Here is a 17,714-nt window from a genome sequence, read left to right on the forward strand (position 1 = left end):
AAGGAAGCATAAAACATAACAAACAATATATATCTTTCCTTGGGAGACACTTGTCCATATGCTTGTAAATACTGACTGTCAAAACGCATAGGCCATAGAACATTATAGAACATTTTCCTTTTTAGTATTCCAAGTTAATCATTATCAGCAGTTCAACATACATGAATTGTGATACTTGTCTAACACACAAACACTATATTTATTAAATTAAATTAAATTAAATTAAATTACATTAAAACTAAACATTTGCCTTAGCATTTTGCTCCTTCTTCAAAAGTTACTTATTAGCATTGGAAACCTTATGTAGAATAATATAACATTTGTTAATAGTGCTAGGGACAGGCATTGAGAGGTTAATAGTATTTCTTATTACCATATTGTAAAAAAAGAAAAGGTTGAGAAGTAATGACAGAGCCTCTTGTCAAAATGCTCAGCTACTGATGATTAAAGTAATTCTTAGTGCACTGTCCTACATAAACCCTATTGTTATACAGAAAATGTAAACAATAGTTTCAAGGACTTCCTCAGTGGTTGAGCTTATGTAATTGGTTGCTTGGTTATTTCAGACATGGAAGGGGAGAGATGCTAAAAGTGGGCAGCAAACCACAGCCTAACTTTACCTTTACTGAAGACAAGTAGCCATTTTCTTTATACAAGATTAAGGAATGTAACAAAATGAGTTAATAACTACATTAGCGAATCTTTGGCAACAGTGTTACTCACAACATAGTACAGAGAAATCTGCCTGAGCACACGCTTGAGTTGCTAGTGTCCTAAAACCAATTGATGTACGTATGTATGTAACATATTTTAGAGCTTCAATGTTAAGTCAACTTATCAATTATCTGATCGACAGAAAAATAATGGGCAACAACTTTTTATTGTTTTTAATGCAGAAATGGCAGAAAAGGCTGTTTTCAGGAGATTTCTCTGTTTTATATCTGAATATCTTTAGGTTTTAGACTGACAGAACGAGACATTTATAGACATCCCCTTGGACAAATGATTATTTGATCACCCAGAAAATAATAGGCAGATTAATAAAAAAATAAAAAATAGTCGTTAGTTGCAGCCCTAGTTGAATTATTGAGAACTTATTGTGAAAGTATGTATGAGAAAATACAGAAACAAATCGAAAGCTAGATAATGGACATGGAGGATTAATGTTTCCAAAATGACACCGTGGACTAAAAACAACAACAACTAAAGTAACTCGGTGTTAATCATACATTGTAACGACTGACTGCATGATGAAGTAAAGATAAATGTTTGGATAAGTAGACAAACAAATCATCCAGCGCAAGAACTGCTCTTAGTCAAAATTAAAGTACTTCTGTAGAAAACATTTTCTCACTCCTATTTTACACATTTGATGGACAAACTTGTGTAGTTTTGTCTCAAAGATAGCATTATGGATTTAAATCTGGCACAAATCCCTTGTTCTGAATCCCGACCTCTACCCAGCCCTTAATCCACTTTGCATATTGAACACAGTTGTAGGCTACGTGCCGGTGGTGCTGGTTTTAAAGTAACTGAAAACATTGGCTTACATGCTTACATCTTTCATGTGCCATTCTCATCAAACGTACTCAATGTGTAGCCTGCTTTTAAAATGTATGAGACGTTATATTATAACAAGGTACGCTTGGAGGAAAAACATATGACAACAACATTCCCTTTCAGAGTAGATTATTAAAACAAAATGCATCTTTTAATTGTTTTTGAACAGGAAGTATAGCTGTTTGTCGTACACGTTGGGGCTGAAGCTAATGCTCAGTGAACTCGGGGTAAAACAGTGCACTGTGCAGTATTACACAGAGTATGGCAGTTTCTTAGCCAGGCTCTTGCAGCTGGTGGTTGTTTTCCATCAGTGTCCTTCTCTTCTCCTGGCCAAGGACCCCCGTATGCATTTGGCTCCAGAGTGAAGCCCCATTTAAGAAAATTATTTCTGGACGGCTCGTACGTGAAATGTTTCTGTTTTCACATTCGATAGAATAAAACAACAACGTGCCAAGTGTGAAGACTTAGTTTTATGAATGTCTGAACTGTGAACACATACACCTTCAGTGCATTGTCTCTCTCTTTGCTAAATGTGCGCACCGTTCCCTTTCATAACTACTGGACTGAATCGTTCAGTAAGATGAGAAAGATGTAGATTAAAAAGGCCTTACTTACATCCACAACAGTGGAATATTTTCCTAGTCGCACCAAACAATCATTTGCAGCAAAGCACGGAGGTTGTCATGACAATTCAGCTCTGGTTCTTCTTCACTGCATCTCGAATCCTCGAATGAATGAGTGTGAATGTCAGGCAGGGACGTCAAGTGCTTTTCAGCTACACATCCCCTTTTCGTAACTAATCTCTCCTTCCTCTGGGAGAAAGAAAATGAATGTAGCAGTAATGGTGAGACCCAATGAGAAAAATGAATGTTCTCATTCTGGAGAGTCGACATTTTCTTTTGGGGGAAGGGGGGGTGCGGAGAACACACACAACTCAGTTCCCAGTAGATACGCTACATTAATAACCCTCCTCACACTGCTGCCAGGTGTCAGCTCGTCACTGTCTGAATGACTTACCTGCTTGTCTGTTTTGGGCAGAAAACAGCAGCCCTGCCCCCCATTTTGAGTAGGCACCACTGACTGACATCTTGAATGCCGTTTCCCCCCTTATTAATGTCAATTTGCTGAGCAAATTGCAATCGGATCAGTTTTTCTTGGACAGCAGTTTCGGTGGTATTTTTGCTTGTGGTTGGTTGTCCATTCAGAAATATAGGGAGATGTGGGAACGCTTGTCCACCTGAGCAAGATTTTTTTTAAAATATGGAGTCTCACATTTAGCCAGGCTCGTAACGTGCTGTGGTGAACTTAAACACAGCTCTATTTTTCAACCCGAGTTAAAAGTCACTGAGTTTTTCTGAATATTTGATCTTTAAAAAGGCGCTTTAGCTGCATGTCCTGTACATTGATGGATGCTGCTTCCAAGCAATGTTATTTATAGTCAAACTCTTCATCGGAATACCAACATTTATATCTGTCTTAACAGTTTAAGGAGAATAAAGAGCCAGTTTTGGTGCGACGCTGCACAAATGCACCGGATCTCTCATCTGAGTTGCATCACATGGACATAGTCAGCGTGCCATATTTTTTTCCCCTCTCTTCCAGTTTCTTGTTTCAGCAGAACTTCCCTCATTTCCCGGCATTGGTATCATTGGTGACCCTGTGCTGTTCTCTGTTGGAGTGTCAGGATTACGCCAGCTTTTACATTCGCTGGTTAGTTCCAATTGTACGTTGGAAAAAAAGTTCTACGTTGAGGGAGGAGAGCCAAGCTACTGGAATGCCAAGACAAATGGCCGACTAGGCCAACGCGAGCATGTGGAATACATTTTTGCTGTCCGAACTTGTTATTCCTGTGTTGCCAGTGATCGTTTGGGCTACTTAAATGGCCGATTTTCTCCTTGTTGCGTCAGTCACCTCTAGTCATTTTTCAGTCACTCTGACATGCTCCGCAGGCTGAGATAAAAAAAAGTCTGTAGGTTAGTGGACATTTAAAATAATTAGTTGGATAAAACTATGTACTGCAGGAAATGTAAAGCCACTGGTAAAAGCCAGGATTACACATTCAATAGGTTTAATTAAAATATGTCATTTTAAAAAATCCATGCTGGGATTAACATAAAGGTTTGATAACAAAGGTGGCATCCACAAAGACAAATCAGTACCTTAAGAAAGCCAAATAGACTCGTTTACTTGAAGAGGATTTGGGTAAACGATGATACGGGTTTTCCTACTTGCATTAGATCGTGTCTCGAGTATATTGAAAGAAATCCAGTTTTATATGCAACTTTATTTGGATAAACTTAAACTTTCTGAGCCTGAACGGAGGCAGATAAGGACCAAATCTCAAGTGAAAGCTTAGTGGATTGAAAGAAAGAATTTACTTTTGAATCCTTTAACCCTCAGTGAGTGGCAAGTACCACATTAAAAAGCATTTGCTGCCACATGAACACTCAGGGAATCCCATTGCTTCACTTCTCTGTTGTGTTTATGTAAGCATACTGCTCTAAAGATAGCTAATAGACATTCAGCACTTCATTTTTTCCCCTATCCTCATCCATCAAAATGAATTAAACTTGGCATGTCAAGCCTGCGCTATGAATTCCCATGGATTTCAGGAGAGCCCCTAACATGCTATTTCCCCCCCCCCTCCTCAAACACAACAGTGACAGTGATGGAGGCTTTATAATTTGTGGCAATTATTAGGTCTGCAGTCTGTAGACATGACATACTCCGACACCTGTTTTTGTAATTCACGTTGATTTTCACCGTCGCAACCGTGGCGGAGTAGTGAGACAGCAGGGAGGAGGCAGACAATTACATCAGCGGACCATTCAGTCAATCACAGACGGTTTTTTTTTTTTGAAGGTGCTTAAAATGGATCTGTATTAATGAAAATGTCCTACAGGTCGTACGTCAAGGTCGCATGGCCTAAGGATTACGGCTGCACACACTTGTGGAAAAGAATACTCTTGTATTTTTAGAAATATTGTAAAAAGCTTACTTTGGCGTTTGGTCCGTGTGAATGAAATCAAAGTTTTTCTACTTCTGCTCACCACCCAAATATCACTTTTTCAGGAAGTTCTTTAATACACTGTATATTTTCTCTGGAAGCAGTTTTGCAGTATCTGCTCCGGCCCGTGCTGTGATTTTGACTTAGTTTTTACTCTGTGCGTATATGTGTGAATACTATTTGTTATGCACTGAATCGACGTTTCTCCTTTTCTCCTAAGCATTTTGTGTTTTAAAAACACTTAACTGATATTTTCAGCCCTGTTGATTGCCGCAGAGTTGTTCTGGCACTCGATCACCGCGTCTCTCGCTTTGTCTCTCTGTTTCAGACATCACTCGCCACCAGGTTTGCACAGGAGGCTTTTGGGAAGCAGTACAAACAAACCATCGGCCTGGATTTCTTTCTGAAAAGAATAAGCCTTCCAGGTGAGACACCTTCATAATCTTTTGGGAGTGCTCGCCCGTTCGGAGACTCAGCACAGACACGCGTGTTGCACAAGCACGTAGTGGCAGACTTCATATACTTTTAATACTGTAAAATCATCCTTAAGGTTTGGATGCCTTTGTGCACGTCACATGATCATGTGTTAAAAAGTACCAGCATGTTAATGTAAAGTCTCAACAAAGAGGCCTGTTGTTCCACCATCACTTTCTGTCTTATGTTGGATTTTTTTCATATTTTCTGGCACCGCTCATATTTATTTGTCCGACCATTTCAAGGCAGAGTTTGTTCCTCGGGTTAACTCAGGAGCTGAATGTGTCTTTTCTGGTAGCTCCTCATTGTAGAGTGTCTGCCACTTCTCAGGCTTATTCACTCTGAAAGCTCTTCTCTCCAGAGCAAACAGCACATGGCCAATGGACAGCTTATGTCCAAACGGGCGAGCCGTGCTCATAATTCTGTGGGCACCGTACAGAGTAAATACATTAACATTTTATACCCATATCGCTGATCCCCCAAGTTCAACTGATCTTTGTCCTGCACCACATAAAACATTCATGTTCTTATTTGTTTACGTTGAACCCGCAGAAATAAAGCCACACTCTGTATCCCCCTTAGATCTGTAAAATAAATGTTTATTGACTAATGCTATATTTAGACGAAAGCACTCCATTTTAACTTCCTACCATGTGAAATGGGGATTTTCAGCATTTTAAATGGCATTTTCTAAAACTCTGCCAAGGCCCTAAGCTCCAGAAATCTGCAAAGTGCCTCCATTCTTTCATTACTAATAAAACAGCATTAAGCAAGGGCAAATTAAGTGCTAAAAGTTAAAGTTATGCTGATTTGTGAGTTGGCTGAAAGATTGTATTTTGATTTTGTGTCAGTTTCAGCTTATGAGACTTAGGAGAACTAAACCCCCAAAAATGTTGTGGTGGAGTCGGGATGAAAAGAGCCAACCATAAGCACAGACTGGGCTCAAAACGTCTTAATGCGAACTCGAACAAACGCTGTTAATCGTCTTGACTTCTCTTTCCACTAAGTTTCATTCCTGAAAGTGCTTTACTGACAGTGTTAAACTGTAACCTTTGTTTAAATATAGTGTACGGATCTCAAACAACACTGGGTCCAACACCGGAGTTGTTAAATGGCCCATTTTCTGGGGAATTGGGTGTTGATGAGCTGATGAAGAGGAGGGTGGCTCTGCGAGCTGGGTGGTCCCAAACGTTCGTTAGGACCTCCACCCTGCCTTGTATTGGAGAGGTTGTGTGGCTCTCCGGGTCTCTATGGGCCTGTAAGGGTCTCTTGCAGCAGGGGGGAAAGTAGCCTTTAGCCAGGGTTGGCCCCTCTCACCATGAAGGCCCAGCTTGTCAAACTTAATGTACATTTTCCAACGCAGGGAGAGGTGAGGTGAGGCCGACTGGCACACAACAGCCTCCTCTGTGTGTGTGCTTTTATAACAATACCTCTTCCAGATGTGTCTGCCAAACCAATGAGGTACAGGCGGTGAAGGGGATTGAGTAGAGGTGAAGTTTACTTTATAAATTCTCTAACTTTCTGACGCTGCTTTGTCCGTGTCCATTTCTCGTCACATTAACAGGACAATTAATAATCAACGTGTTGTTTTCTTTCTTTCCTGACCTTGTTATCTGTTTTAAGCTTCATTTATTGAGCTCACAATCACAGTTTCTACTTCTTCAGAAGGGGGAATGTGGTCCTGTGGTTCAGACATGAGGACACTATAAAGTCCACAGTAAAAACAAGAGAGTGACAGACACAATAAGACCACAACACCCTCATGATAAAGCACATGTGATCTTACTGAGACAGAATAAACAATAAATCCACTTATATTAATTATGATATAAAAGGTATAAAAGTGCAAAGCTTAAGCAGAAAAATGTCAGCAGTGTTGAGTCAGCGTGACTCTTTGAAACATAAATAAAGCTTGTGTCCAGGCATGGTGGATGGGTGGGGATGGCTCTCTATAACACCAAGGAACCGTTATTCATCGCACTCCTCAATGTAGCTTTACATTGACACTGTATAGTCTGGATGTAGTGACTGTGAACCTCAGCGTTTCCTTCCTTCGCTTTAAAAAGGGGACTTATGAAGGGGTTGAGTCGTCCAGCCGTGTCCACAGAGTACGCTCTGCTCCCCATCGCCGCTCCAGCCCAGCGCCGGGCCCTCATCACACCAACATAAACTCCTCGCTGTCTGGTCCTCCCTCCTCCTTCTCTCACACACAACACACACACACGTAAAATTGCCTTCAGTCAGTATTCCTCTTTCAGGATTTGTGGGGTGACTGGATGAAATGTGTTCAGAGTGCGTTCTCTGCTTTCCCGTGTGTCACTTGTGCGGGTGAGATAAAGAACAGACTGTTTGGTTTTCGAGGCCTTGGCCTGTAGTTCGAATATTTAGCAGGAACGATTTCGTGGGTGGTTTACCAAAAAGGAAACGAGACGACCGTTTTCTTCAAGTTTACACGCAGCTATCATTTTTATTTCTATGATTCACCTTAAAATAAATATAAAAATAAGACTTGATTTGTGTGTTAGTGTGAAGCTGGTTGTTTAAAAGGAGAAATACTGTAATCATTCTGGTTAGTGGAAATATTTTTATACACAAGTATATTTTCCTCAGCCATTGCTTTAGAGACTTTGGTTTGACCGATTAGAGATGCTGCGGTGTATTTCTAAAGATGAAACCATCAACACCTAAAATGTAATCCTCCTCCCTGTGACTGCAAAGTAGATTTGTTGTAAGAGTTCAACACGGAGGTGAAACCAAATGCTCTTTTATGTCTGCGGTGCTTCTCGGTCCAACAGAAAAAGGAAATAGGCGTTAAGAAAGCGCTGTAGTGGACTGAAACTAATCTGTTTTCAATTTGCCAATTAGGGGCTTGCACTAGCGGTGCTGTGACGTGAACTGTGTACTCTTATTTTACATAGAAATGTTACAATTGTACAATCTTAAATCAATATTTAACTTTTATATTCTTTATTCTTCAGATTATATCCAACTGATTGAATAGTAACTCCCTTCTCCAGATGTTTCTTGTAGAGTCTACGCGGCATTTAGCTTTACTTTTTTCCCGGGTTCGTCCTGTTATGAGGACAATCCAGATGCTGTGTTGATAAAATGTTGATGACTGCGGGGCAATATGACTCAGGAAGTGTCACGCTGAGCTGAAATGTACGACATTTTATTAGAAGTCTCTACATAGCCTTATTCAGCTGTCCGTTATAGAACAGAAAGTTTGCATTGAAGAATGGTTATGATGCATGAAATGCTTCATAGAGCTCCATTAGCCTGTTTGACAATGTGTGTATTGTTAGAGACAACTGAGATATTGTACGTTTAACCAGTTTTGTCAAAGTAGTTTCTACATGCTAGTACATGTTGGCATGGTTTAATGTGTGTGGAAATTGTCCGCCATCTGTGTAAAATATGTATTTGTAAAATAAAAGCTCCATTTCAAAGCTGCTTTCATTGATTTAGAAATGATCAGAAATCATCCTGTAAATCGTGATCATGCAAAACAAAATGTACACAATTAAGAACGAACAGTTTAAAGTGAATGTTTAGTTAAACTGCGACAGCGTTTTGTGTTTCTAAATAAAAATGCTACATGGATTATTTTATTTATTTAAAAGCACTGCAATTAGTTTCTTCAAGAAAAGTTTTACAAATATAGATTTTCTTCTTACACTTGGCAGTAATGTTGTATCAGAGACTTTATACAGCTAGAAGTGGATTTGTGCAGGAGGCTGTTTAATCCTTTTCTGTGGAGTTTCAGACCAAACACTGTCAGACCATCGACAGAAACATGTGGGAGTGTTCAGATACTAATACTGCACTGTGAAAATACTACAAGTAAAAGTCCTGCATTCAAAGTGTCAAAAGGAAAAGCACTCATTCTGCAGGAAAATGTTCCCTGTCAGTGTTTTAATATTATACATGATGTCTGCATTAATGTGCATGTTGCATTTTACTGCTCCAGATGTTTAATGTTGTTCTAATTTACCACGACTCAACACTTAAATCCTTAGATACGTGTTTGTCACTGGACAGGAAGGGGATGAATAATTGAAATGTGAATAGGCAAGTTTTGATTTAACCAAAACCTAAATAAAATAATCATTTTCAATCCATCCATCACTGATACAGGTCCAGGTGGCGTTAACTTCATCATCAGGGGATTATTGTTCTATACTGCTGCCAAGCACTGAACAATCTCGTGAAAAAGTCAAATTATTCCCATCAGACGTTCAAACTTACTCTTATCATGAATGATCTTTGCCTTTTTCTAAATAAATAAACTTAAACTTGACTCTTATGTGGGATTAAAATGTAATTTGATGAACCCTGCAAAACCCTGAATTAGCAAATGAAGATGGTATGAACGTGTGAGGCCGTCTCATCACTCTTTGTCAGCTTGTTGCCACATTCGAGTCTTAGGTTCAATGCAATTTTTCCCTCCACGTTGCGAACACAAACCTACAGGAACAGCCCCCGGAGGAGATCATACGAGCGGCCGGTGATGGGAACTGGACTATAGCTGATGAAGGCATTACAGATTAAGGACCCATGTGTTGAAATTTAAGCATAAGGACTGAAACTTGACCACCCCCGAGATCCCCTTCTATACAAACCAACCTAAGTCTCTGGTAGCTAATGAGCCACCTGGTCTTTGTTCAGTAAATCTTCACTGAAACAGCCTCTAAATCCACTCTGGACAGATGATACAAACGGCTTTATAAATGCTTGTAAACTGTATTAATGAATCACTTAAATAGTCCAGCCTTTTGTTGCTGTCACACAACTGTAAGAGTGTTTTGTTTTGCTGAGTTAATGTCACTGAAACCGCCGGTGTATTCAGGAGGATTAAGTGCATTTGAAACCAAACAAAACAAAGACTGTAACTTTATGGGAATGTCTCTCATTTGACCTTCTTCCAGGTGTTTTTAAAATGTCTGTGGCAGAGCTCCTACGAACAACACTGAAACGTAAAGGCGAGTGAGGCAGCACAGCTGGGGTCATTCTAGCACACGTGCATTGTTTCGCTTGAGTGGACGTCTTAGGAATTGTCTCCGCTGAATTTTTGTCAAGAGCTTGTCACTGACGCTGACAGCCGAGACTTGCCCTTGGCTCTGCTGCTGTTTGGACAGGTGTTTCTGCAAAGAAAACAACTGCAGCCCGTTTCCAGCTTAGGCGCTCATCACACTGACGTTCCTCAAAAGACGGAAGGAAAGAATATCACGGTGCGGATAATGCCTGGGAAGGGTGAGGCTTTTTGACAGATTGGCAAAAGTCAAGGGCGATTTGCGTCCAAATTAATTTGTCTACCTGTTTCCTCCATGCGAGTCGGTTTGTGTGTTAGTCGGTTTTGGTGTTTGCTCACTCTCCATTTGGGTACACACACCAGCGAAGATGCAGAAGTAAACAGACAAACAGTACGACGTATTTGTTCATATTTGAGTTGACCACACTGACACATTACGTTTGCTCACGACTTTGTAGTCTCAGAATAAGTTTCGGTCCACCATGAAACCAAAACACTTCTTCCCCTTGAAGGTTTTTTTGCCTCTTCTTCTGTATTTACTTTGAATTCAGTGGGCACACATCCTGCTTTTTTATATTTCTCTTTCCTCTTCCTCCCCGGCTGTGTTTCTCATTGCTGAAGGTTTGTGATGACAGTCTGAAAAGAACCACACACACACACGACAGGCTGGTAAGAGGGCCCATAGTTGTGGGTTGTGCTTTTTTTTTGTGTGGGCAGAACGGGGCCAACACCCTCGTGATTGCCCACTCACCCTCTTCCGTTTTCCACCTGTGCAGAGTGCCAGACCCACAGCGTTGAGGGAGTAGGCAGGACTGAGTCAACCCTGTGATGAGCTCCAGTCCCCCTGGTCCCTACACTGGCTCCTATTCTCTGTTACAGCGCTCTGGGAGGAGTGACAGGCAGAGCAAGGCAAGGCAGGGCCTGCGTTGGCCTGCAGTTATTCAGTGCCAGCAGTGCTCCGTTCCCAGGGTACTTCAGAGGATTGCTCTCCTCTGTTGTCTGTGGGTGTCCCTAAGTGTGTGTGTGTGTGTGTGTGTGTTGGTAGATTGCGATCGGAGAGTCTCGTTTTGCAGCTTGTGTAGACAGACGGGACTGTCCTGGTAGGTGCCGTGTGTCTGCTCCGGCTGAACGGCACATGATTTATTTTAGGGGCAAGGATGTGGGCATTCAGAGGGGTCATATTTATAGTCTGCTGGTCTGGTGAGAAGACATGCCAGTAAAAGCACAGATTCTGAAAAAGAGGCACGGGGACATAAAACTGAAAAGTCTTTCTCTCTTCAGAGGGCACGGATGAATGCTATTTTCAGCGGGCTGTAATGAATAGTACTTAAAACTGAAAAGCTCCTGTATCATATTTTAGATGCAGACGGGGGAGAAGCAGTGAGAGAGCAATAACAACGCAGGAGCCTCTTTACAGGGCATGTGATATTCTTTCAATCAGGGCACTACGTTTCATCTGGAGCAGCCCTTTGAGGTACGAGCATGTGCATCAGTGTTGATGGAAAACAATCAGAAATACTACTGGACTGGTTGGAACAGAGCTGAACTTAAATCTGAGGATCTTCTGCTTTTCATACGTGATAGTAAACGTGTAAGACAAACAAAGTTTTGCTCAGAAGTGATTTAATAAGTTTCTATATTTTGACACAATTTGTAATTCAAGTGCTGCAAGTTTACTACATGTGCTGTCCTCTGTGCAGGAGCAAACATGTCAGAGCTCCTACAGGTGCTGAGTATTTGATACTCAAATTAGCTTTTCTATGTTTTATGACCCCCCCCCCCCCCCCCCCCCTCTTTGCCTGCAGGGTTTGATCTCGCTAGTGAACCTACAATAGTCCTGCAACTGCTAACACGATAAAACGCAGACGTGCTATGTTGTGTATATATCGTCTAAGCTGTCTCAGTCCTGAACTCGGCCTTTTCAGAGCTGATAATTGAGACGTCCTCTGGCTTGCAGGCCCCCGTGTGGATCATGTGTTTGATAAAGGATCTGCTCCGTTAGAAGAAGACACAATGATATCATCATGTAAAAATGGCAGTAAAGATCCAACACTTAGCCTCTTCTCACCACCTGAATTCAGCCTGCGCCATCCTTCAACAAAGACACGGTTACTGGGTGGGGCCAGCGTTGGGTGTCACTTCTTCCCCACGTCTGTTGGAAGATAAATATACATAAAAGTGTTAATAACACAGTAAAGATATAAGCAGGGAGGCAGATTACAAAGGTCATTACTCAACTCAGGTCCTCTCTGTCTCTTTTGCTTTGTGGTTCCTCGCTCATTGTTCCCCAAAATACTTTGGATATAAAACCTGATACGAGAGCCATTCAGATCTTTAAGTGCTATTCATTACAGCCCACTGAAAATAGCATTTATCCAGAGATGACACTTTGAGGCTTTTCAAAAGACTACTTAGGAGATGCTGCAGCGCTTTGAGACACTGAAAAGCGTGAACGTAGATGCAGACGTTCCACTGCAGCATTTTTTGAGGTGGGAAAGTACGGCTCTGGGATTGAGTAGGTACCTCTGTGGGGAAAAGAATGCTCATAGCCAAAATGAATTGAGCATTATTGCTAATTGCAGAGGGCATATCCCATCTGGATTTGTGGAAGTATGCTAATACCATGATGATCCGAACCTCAAATGATGTCCCATTTAACGTGCGACAGAGTGGAACTTTCACTTCATATTCGACTGGAAAATTCATTTAGTGTGGAGCCTCAAAACTGAGTCAGGCCTCGGTGGAGAAACAATAGTGTGTGAAGATGGCACGTTATAGAGTACAAGTCCATGTTTAATGACATCCATGAGTGACTGCTTCAGGTGTTCATTTCTCTCCAGAGACGACCGCTCAAAAAGAAAAAGTCTGTTGAAATGTGTTAAAAATACAGAATGTCCTGTCGCTTTGCAAAGAACAAAAGAAGTCAGGAAACATTCATTTTTCCACCAGGTGTCGTTTGGAAAATTGCGCGCTTCATGTGCACCGAGGGCACATGTCATCAGTGAACCTCCACAACGTCAACTTTTCAGGAATCAAGAAAAATGACTTTTATTTTTAGCTTGACGGCCATTCATTTGTCATGTCATCCAAAGGGATTATAAATGGTTCTCTCAGCACAACAATGAAACGCTACATTTATCTGAAGTGAACATGAAAATGACCAAAAGTGCAAGGTAATGAGTTCTTTGCTCAATATTTGACGGATTAAGGAAACAAAAGAATACGTTTTATTTGGCAAAGTATAGCTTGGCAGAACTGCTGGACACGACCAATCAGCTTGTGGTCTGTCACGAGCTGCATGTACATAAGTGATCGAGGTGCCAGGGATCAACTTCACGGCACCGACAACGGACGTTTACGTATTCAATCATGGCTTGATGAATGAAAGTTAACCTGGAACCAATCTTCATTTTCCCGTCCTTGCACTCTGCACCCACAGCCTATAGTGCTATGTTCAGTGTCTTTAAACAGAGGTTGTTAAATAGGTGAGATTGAGGATTTTATTTGACATCACAGTTGGGATGTTGTGACACTAAACGAGATTAAATAAGCAATCGTGGAACCCAGCGCTCATGTCTCTCCCCACGTCCGTTGGGACAGGACATTATCGCGCTGACATCTTGTAGTCTGAGACGCCGTTCAGACTGAAAAGATCCGTGCATTGGAAGAAATGCACTGGTGGTGTTGCTTCAGGTACCAGTGAGACAAGGAATTATCTCCAGTTGGAGATATAGATTTTTTAGTTTAAAGGTTTATCATATAATACTCTGAGACAAGTTTGTACAATTCTAGAAAGTTATCATGGCGGCGATCATTTTATCTTCGTTTGTGAAGTAAACAGTAGAAATAAGATGTTACAAAGATAACAACCAGGATTGTGCGTTGTACATATTTCTTTGGCCAACTTGCGGCAAACCGACATTCTCAAAGCTCCCCAAAGTTCTCCATTTTCTCCCGTGGTTAGAAACGTTGGATGTGCACGTACAGGCAAAAACCTGCCGCCGCTGGATGGAGCGTTACATAAAAATGAATGAGGGGGCTGCAGAGCTACATTCCTGCAGCTGGTAGGAATTCCATATCTTGCTGAAGGGCACCTCAGCAGGGTGGATTTTGGCTGTCAAGGGGAATTGAGCCCAGGCCCTCATGCTGAAGGACCGTGACACCAATCACAACACCACCCTGCTGGTCCAGCCAACAACAATATATAGTCAAATGGGGGACTGGCACGACACAGAACAGCAGCGCAAAGTTGAAATCAAGGGATTTCTCTTGAAATGTTTGAAAGAAATATGCAGAGACAGTGCCTGGGTCCTTTCTCGGTGGTAACAGACAATGTTCTCTCACTGGATTGCCAGTAACACAAATTGTATGCTGGAAAAACTATTGAGAAGCAAGAAAGCATCGATATAATGCGAGGCGACGTTAGAATTCCTTTCTCTGTCCAACACAATGTGGGCAGTGTGGAAAACCTGGATGGTGTGATTTTCTTCAGAGTATCCATCACGGTGTCACAAACCCTGCAGGTCTCACTTATATGGTGCACAGTACTGTTAATCAAAACCAGCCTGTTCTGGGGGCTCGAAGGTCATCAGCCATGGAGAGGAAATTATTGATGGAAATAAAGGTGCTGGACTGCCCCAAAGCTTTACCCATGCAAGATGTTGAGTTTCTACGAACAAGGCAGAGCTGTTCACATCTGATTTAAGGGCTGCTTTTGTCTTGACTTAAGCCAAAGATGGGCTTCGTGCTTTTATTGGCTGTTTAGTCTGTTTCCATTTCTTGACCCGCATTGAAGGTCCACTAAAAGTTAATAAGTCTTTAATGTTTTCTTACTTTGAAAATTACCTATGGACAGAGTGGAGCCTGTGATTTACTGAGCTGCACATCAAGAGCATATTTCCTATCCCATATTATAACATATGAAATGACTTACAAGTAGCTACTAATTCACAGCGGTCTGCCAAACCGTTTTAATCGAGACACGGAGTCATTACAGAATGCGATGACATCGCGTGTATACGAGGCATGGCAGGCCGCCATCATTTCAGGAGAGAGAAGTGCCGCAGAGAAAAGTGTCACGAAAAAAAAGAAAGGGACCCATGAGGGTCAAGTTCCCGTGTGCAGGCTGTTGTGTGAAGTGTCTGGTGATTGCCAGGCTGTTCTGAGGACGCTGCTGGACAGGGAGGTGAGAGGCAGGTTAATTACTATACTGAGAGGGAGATGCTTTACAGAGCCCTCTGTAGCCTGTGGTCTTGGGTTTCCAACACAGAGAGTTGCTGGGGAGGATGGCAAAGGGCGCAACGCACGGACCAAGTCCATCCTGCACATCGATCATCGGTGACAAGAACTGCGAGTCCCGTGTGAAAAACACTCTCAGTCGTCCTGTTACACCATGTGTGGGCACATCGAATACACTCAGAACATGGCAATGGTAGCCTGAGAATCAGACTGAACTGCCGTTTCTGCTTGAGGATAGTATTTTAATCCCATACAGATACAACTTCCTTCAAGATCAGCTCAGTGTTTGGTCTCCACCATAACTCCTAAGAGGAAATCAGCTACTATAAGCTCCACTATGTTCACCAGCTAGTCTCTAACTTTCTCTGTCTGCTGTTTGGTGCACAGAGCTGTGAGAGTGAAACAGTAAAGTTGTGGCTCAAGTGACTTCAGTAGGTGATTAAAAATAAGCTCCACCTCATGGGGTTGACAGTTGATAGGAACTCATGTGTTTGTAAATGTATTTTTGCTTCGACTTCACGTGCACTGAGGCAGCACTCCTTTCAATTTGTCAGCTTTTGCTCCACAAATTGTCATTTTCCTCACCAGCTCTGCGTCTCGCACGCGTGCACACACGGAAATATCATTAATACAATCCAAATGGTTTCTTTTGGATATTTACTTTATTCCTTATTTCTGCCCCCGGCCTCTTGAATCCCTTCATTATTTTTCCAGTGGAAGGCCAAAGGGAGGAAACACTTGATTTACAGTCCCAGAAAGCAGCTCCAGCCCGTCTCTACAGGTAGATTAACAAAAGATCGGATGCTGATATTTTCATGCCCCTGAACACAGCGCGGTGTTTTTTTGGAGTTCATTAAGTGAATGAACAGGTGTTTCCCCCCTTTAAGTCTTCATACACAGCTAATGAGCCAACTTAAGTGTGTTTAAATTATTAGGCAATTAGGGACGGGAAACGTGGAGAACGCTGAACAGAGGAAGACATTAGGTGTGTGTACACGCAAGGCTAACTCATGCAATGTGGAGTTTTCATGGGTGATTCAGGAGGAAATCAGCAGGCTTTTTTTGTGTGTTTTGAATACTGAATGTATCATTAGCGATTATACACTTGTGAGAAATGGCAAAGTAGAAAATGATGTTTGTTCTGCTCTAAATCGACTGCAGCCTCATTCATGTTCATTAACCCCTGCATTAATGTGGAGCTAATGAATAAAAACAAGCTGGTGGGTGCCCTCTGCGATGGGTTTGGTCATTTGTGGGGCAAAAGTTAAAGGAAAAATAAACACATTTGTGGGTAACTTAATTAGTTTGGTCTTTAGGTTAAATACGGCCGTTTGTCAATGGAGTTTGGAGCCACAGAGGATTATTGTTGCAATGATGTTATAAATAGGCTGCTGTGTAACTTATTATGTACATATTATACTTCTACTAGTATAGATATGGTCTGTATTAGAAACCAGTTTGAGAGTAACCTTGTTTTAGTGTTCATAGATGTTTTAGATCAACACCTTTTATCCAGGCTGGCGCTGTAGCTCGAGGAACGGTCCACCACTTTGATCCAGACTAAAATACCTCAACAACTACAGTATGAATAGGCGTATACTCATGTAAACACATTCATGGTACCTTTAGGAGGATTCACAATGACTTTGATCACAGATTTTTACATCCGACGCCATCATCAGGTCAGACATTTCATTTTGCCCAATACTTTGGTCGATGACCTATAAAACCTGGAAAACAAAAGACTATCGATGCTATAAATGCTAACATGGTGATCATGGTAAACATTATACCTGCTTAACATCAGCACGTTAGCATCGACACTGTGAGCATATTAACATGCTAACATCAGCATTCGGCTCAAAAGTATAGCCTCACAAAGATTCTAGCATTTGTAGTCTTGTTTCACAATAACAAAGCTTATTGCAGGTCATTTGTATAATCTGATTTAACTTCACAACGTCGCAACTTTTGATGACATCAACTGTGAATTGAAACAGACAGGACAGAGCGTGGTATGTGATTGGCTCATCAAGATGAAAGTAAGAGCCAATCACATAACAGATCACTCAAAATGGACATTTGTAAAAATTACTCTTGGAATTAATTTCAAAAAGGACCTGTACTAAACTTTAAAGGTTTTCATCTGCGGTCCTATTTATTCATTTCATTTGAAACTCTTTTGGTATCTGCTCACTACCTTCGTCCGTTCCGTAAAGTACTTCATCAAGCTGATTTAGTTCAAAGAAAAACAAACAAAACATTTGACGTTCACGCTGACAGAGGACCGCTGGTTGGCACTTCATCAGCTTGCTGTGTCTCAATAATTCACCACAGTCACAGTTGGCGTATGAAAAAGAGAAACTATGTAGCGCTCTGGGAGGAAAAACCTGATCCGTCTCC

General features: G+C 41.5%; 1 long non-coding RNA gene across 1 annotated transcript in view; it reads right to left on the reverse strand.

Annotated features, from left to right (window-relative positions):
• Nucleotides 1-11,881: 11,881 nt before the first annotated feature.
• The window catches only part of LOC115014815 (uncharacterized), a 133,076-nt gene continuing 127,243 nt past the window's right edge, over nt 11,882-17,714 (reverse strand). Inside the window, exon 4 of the long non-coding RNA XR_003832941.1 lies at nt 11,882-12,225. This is a non-coding gene — a long non-coding RNA (uncharacterized LOC115014815). The remainder of the gene's footprint in view (nt 12,226-17,714) is intronic.

Source organism: Cottoperca gobio, chromosome 10 (genome assembly GCF_900634415.1).
Source record: "Cottoperca gobio chromosome 10, fCotGob3.1, whole genome shotgun sequence".
Lineage (NCBI taxonomy): Eukaryota > Metazoa > Chordata > Actinopteri > Perciformes > Bovichtidae > Cottoperca > Cottoperca gobio.